The 5,343-nt window shown below is 44.2% G+C and overlaps 1 pseudogene; it reads right to left on the bottom strand.

The window, feature by feature from the left end:
- Nucleotides 1-2,606: 2,606 nt before the first annotated feature.
- LOC114635502 lies at nt 2,607-4,460 on the bottom strand (annotated as a pseudogene).
- Nucleotides 4,461-5,343: the final 883 nt, after the last annotated feature.

Genomic DNA, 5,343 nt, shown 5'->3' with positions numbered 1-5,343 from the left:
CTTTACAGACCAAATGGTCTCCTTATCAATTTTCTATTTTTTCTGAAGTTTAAATGAAAATTTCTTCTTGTTCATAACTTTCTTTGGTTTCTCCTCCGTTTGATTATAGTTTACTATTGGCTTTTTAATTTTTCTTCTAGATTCACTATTTTTCCTTAATTTTTCACTAGCTTTTTCCACAGTGTTTTCAATTTTATGAATTTTTTAACAAGTAAATGTTCAATTTTATCAGGAAAAAATGTTTTCAATCACATTCCTTTACAAATCATATGGTCTCCTTATCATTTTTCTATTTTTTCTGAATGTTAAATCAAAATTTCTCCTTTTTCATAAATTTCTTTTATATCTCTTTTGTTTGGTTTTTCCACAGTGTTTTCAATTTTATGAATTTTTGCCAAGTAAAAGTTTAATTTTATCAGGCCAAACTGTTTTAAATCACATTCCTTTACAAATCAAATGGTCTCATTATCAATTTTCCATTTTTATGAATTTTAAATGCAAGTTTCTCCTTTTTTAAAAATTTCTTTGATATCTCTTTTGTTTGATTTTTCCACAGTGTTTTTAATGTTATGAATTTTTTGCCAAGTAAATGTTTAATTTTATCAGGACGAACTGTTTTAAATCACATTCCTTTACAAATCAAATTGTCTCATTATCAATTTTCCATTTTTATGCATTTTATTTTTTTTATTTTTTTTTCCACTTTAAAGTCTTGATTTATTTGGAGAAAAACAAAAAAACCCTCAACCCAAAGGATGGGATTTTACATCTCAAGACATCTCCCAAGTAATGTCTACAGATTACAAATTACTTTCATAGAAGATATTTTTGTACAAATTTTACATGTATTCAGGAGCGGGACATAAGTCAACCCCTGCTTTTGTTTTTGTTTTTTTTTGTTTTTGTTTTTGTTTTTTGTTTTTTTTAACAGAGGAGCAAAGTAAGAGAGTGAGACAAAACAGCTGTCTTTTGGATGCAACTATGTGGAAGGGAAATAGACATGAAGAGGGCAAACTACCTTCTCATTGTCTACAACAATGGTTTTATAAAACCCATTCAACTGTGTGTACCTCTGCAAAAGCCCACTTCGTAGCTACTAGCCAATCAAATCCACTGGAGAAGTGATCTGCTGTGCCCACTGCTGCAGCACGGACATCAATGCTCCTGCACGGACATCAGTGGTCCTGCACAGCAGGCTAGGGCTTGAACTAAGACCAAGGTATCGTCTGTCTGCAGGTACCTGACTACCCACAACACAGAGGCTTGCCGTCTTTGGAGCTGACCCCTACAAAGGTGCACATCAAAACAGACAGGTCAAGCTACAGTGTTGCAAGAGGAATCAGGACCTTGTTCAATAGTTCTTTGCATTATCCTTTATTCTTGAGGGGAGTAAAGAAGCCAAATCTCCTAAGCAGAAACCACAGTCTAGGTCACATACATTATAAACTCAAGCACTAGCATGGGGTTCCAGAGAAGAAAATTTATAGAAACCTTAAAACACCCCAATCAAGGTTAGACTTGCAACTCACCCCATTTACAGACCCCCATTCACCACCTAAGCTCATCAGTTAAGGGATGAAAGCAGCAGGATCAGGCAAATAGGGGCAGGAATCAAAGATAGCACAGCGCTGGTTTGCTTGAGAAAAACAGAGTCCTCACCTCAGGCACAGTTTCTTGTGGTCTGTGGGAGATGTGTGACTCACAGACAGCTTTAGGAGGCTAAGTGTCATTAAGAACATAAGATGACCAAGAGTGACAAGGTTTTCAAAGAATGGATATATTCGAACCTCTAGAAAGGACAGTTTAGAAGGGGCAAAAACAGGATCCACAAGACTAGAACTTCCCACTACTTGTAAGTGCTTCCTCATCCAGACCATCCTATTCATGTGTTTACTGGAGGTCACACCAATTCCCTTACTACCTGGTATAAAATATAATCAATCACCTCCCCCAAGCTTTTCAAACCACGATTGAGTTTCCCTTTCATTTTGGTCCCCAAGCGGTACTACTTGTTAGTGGTCTGTAGACTCACTCCCAACTACCCCCTTGGGGGGTAAAAAAAAAAAAAAGAATTCCCCCTAGGCTGGCCCCATTGAAGTCAGAAATAAAGTAGAGGGGCTGGCAGCCTCCCGGAGACTAAAACAGCGTGAGAGACTAGAGCTACCTTTCTAAGGATGTGAAATTTATTCAGGTAATGTTTGGGAATTCACAGGTGCCACCTTAGGATAAGAATTAGAAGATAGAAATCTCACTTCTCCCCTGCACCTTTCTCTGCTGCCTAACTGATGTGACTGCTTCTCTGTCACTGCATTTCTGCTGAATGGAGCCCCAGGGACTAGTCACACAGGTAACTGCTTGGTATCAATCAGACACTCACAACTTTCCCAAAGTGGTAGCCACATCTCAGGCTACAATGGTGATTCTCCAGTTACTTCAATACTTTAAAAGGCTGCAGCAGCATGCAAAAGAATTTCATTTTATTAAAAAAAAAAAGTTTAGAAAGGTCTTCAGGAGATGGTGAGTTTATTTTGTCTTGTCTGGATAGAGGTTTGATTTGCTCTTGACTGTTCCAGGGAGGAGACTAGGAGAAAGCACAGGGTGTGGAGCTCTACTCAGTGCCATCGTCTCCCTCATCCTCATCCTCACCATCCACAGACAGAGCAGCATCCTTGCTTGCAGAACTGAACTTGGAGGCTGGATTCTCTTCAGGTTTCTTTGGCTCAGGTGCAGATCTGGAGTCTTGATCTTTTTTGCCATCTTTCCTATCCAACTCCTTCCAGTGGTCTCTGTTCCCTCCGTCCCCGGGACCACGGCTGGAGCTCCCAGTTTGGCCCTTTGTGGCACTCACCCCTTTGGCTTTATTTTCATCTTTCCTTGACGGTCCTTCCTCAGAGGCCTGAGCTGGAGCTACCTTCCCTCCACCACTTGTAGGGGACGGCTGCTCTGTGTCTGAGCTCTGAGATCGAGCAGGAGGGTTAGAGCTTCGCTTCACCCACGCATTCTCCTTTGGTGGAGGGGCTGGCATTACCTTTAGAGGCTGGTCAGGTTTAGGAGGCTTAGAGGTTGGAGAGTGACAGTCTTCTTCTTTATTGAGGGTTTCATTTTCTAGAGACTTCTCACTCTCTCTCCTTTGTGTGTTTCTGCCAGATGAGGCTGAGGTCCCAGTCTGTGATGACTCACTTCCTGTCCTCGACCGTTCTCTTTCCTGAGTCTCTTCACTTCGCCAACTTGGGTGTCTCTCCCGGGGCCGGCGGTCTAGCTTTGGCTCCTCCAGCTGCCGCTGCAGCTTCTCCTGCTCCTTCTGTAGCCGCTCCTCAACTTCTCTTTCTCTAGCAGCTGTGTCAACAGGCTTCGTCCCTGCAAAGATAGAAGCTGCTCGGCTGGACTGGGAGGTGCGAGCAGAGGAATCATCTTCTTTAGGAGTACTCTGAGGCTTTAGATTCAGTTTGGGTCTTTGGGGGGGACCTCTGTCATTGCGCCTATAGTCGTCCCGAGAGTAATCATCCCTGGAGCTCCATGACCGATCATCCCGTCTGTCATATCGCTCTTCATAGCGGTCCCCACCTCCTCTGTAGTCGTCGTCCCTCCGGTACCCATTCCCAAACGCTCTTCTGCCACTGCCTATCCTGGAGTCATAGCCTCGGTCATAGTCTCTGCTGCCTCGGTCATCATAGCGATCCCGGCCCCCATAGCGGTCCATGTCTCTGCGTGGGCCGTCCCGATATCCGTCCCTATATCCATCCCGATATCGGTCTGAATCGTAACGATCTCGATACTTGTCTCCAAAGCTATCATCGCCTCTTCTAGGTGGGTAGTCATCAAAGCTGTCTGTGGCGGGACGGGCCCTCCAGTCTGTGTCTGTTTTGTCAGAATCCCGATTTCTATCTCGACCAAAAGAACGGTCATCCCTGTCTTTGTCCTGTGCTTGATCAGCAACATCCACTCGAATTCTCCTGTTACCTAGAGACTCTTCATTGAGACTCAGAGCACTGAGCAGAGAATCCAGGTCCTCAAATTCTGCATAGCCGAAACCTTTCAACCTGTCTGGATTGCTGGGTTCACGTGGTAAGCGTACAGCGCTGATATTTAATCCTCTAAAGAAATCCTTAACGGAGTCTTCTGTCACATCATAGGGCAGATTCCCTAGGAAAGCAGTGTAGGGTGGCGACTTAGGAAGACGGCTCCGGTCGATATTGGGTTCCCGAGCAGCCCGTGGAGCAGTGGGAAGGATGGAACGGTCAATTGGAGGTGCCCTGTACACATCATCATCGTTACTATGCCAAGTTGTTCATACATCTCCTTCCAGATCGTCTGTTTCATCAGCCCAGCTGACTGGTTTGGGGACATAGGTGCTTCCTCCACCAGTTCCCCCATCCTCAGCTAGAAAGTCTGTTAGGGAGATGGTCTTCCCCTTCTTATTCTTCTTTTTTGCTGAGGCCGCCATGTTGGGAGAGGGAGAGAGAACACAAAGGACCCGGATGAGGCAATCACGTGATTATAGCGGGCGCGACGGGCTTGGAGACCTTTTATGAATTTTAAATACAAATTTCTCCTTGTTCATAACTTTCTTTGATTTCTCTTCCGTTGGATTTTAGTTTATTATTGGATTTGTAATTTTTCTTCAAGTTTTCACTATTTTTCCTGAATTTTTCACTAGCTTTTCCCACAGAGTTTTAAATTTTATGTATTTTTTGCCAGGTAAATATTCAATTTTATCAGGAAAAACTGTTTTAAATCACATTCCTTTACAAATCAAATGTTCTCCTTATCTGTGGGACTGCATAAGGGTATCCTGGGTCATGGTTGAGCAGGTACTTAGAACCCCGAGATTCTCCATGGAATTCTGCGTGAGAACCGGCAGGAGTCCGGTCCCTCCCATCATCTAGGATCCTGAAAAACAGTCAGGATCTCCATAGAGTCACATAGGCCAGGCTATAGGCCTCAGGCCCTAGGGATTTACATACTAATGAAGGCCAGAGGGCAGAACAAATTAAACATTCCTCCCCCAGATCCTCCCCCTTTCTCCCTCCCTATATACCTCGGGACTGCCCTGAGTTTTTGGGGGGTACGCCTAGATCCATCTATTATCCGCCATGGCAATAAACCTTTTTGGAACCAAGGACTTCCTCATGTTACTGGGGCCTGCGGCCGCCAAGGCCCTCAGGCCACTGGAACCATAGGACTCCCTCCCTAATGTGGGACCCGCCATGGCGGCGGATGCTCCTCCGTGGCTTGCGCCGCTGTGGCGGCATTCTTAAATTTTCCCCACACTATCTGACACTGAAAATAGTAGAACAGCTTGCACAGCAGCCTGGTCCTGTTAGAGAGCTTTCTGCTGTTTCT

The sequence above is a fragment of the Grammomys surdaster genome, unplaced genomic scaffold (assembly GCF_004785775.1).
Source record: "Grammomys surdaster isolate TR1022 unplaced genomic scaffold, NIH_TR_1.0 110355, whole genome shotgun sequence".
Classification (NCBI taxonomy): domain Eukaryota; kingdom Metazoa; phylum Chordata; class Mammalia; order Rodentia; family Muridae; genus Grammomys; species Grammomys surdaster.
The sequence above is the reverse complement of the archived record's forward strand: the minus strand, read 5'-3'. Positions and strand labels throughout refer to the sequence as shown.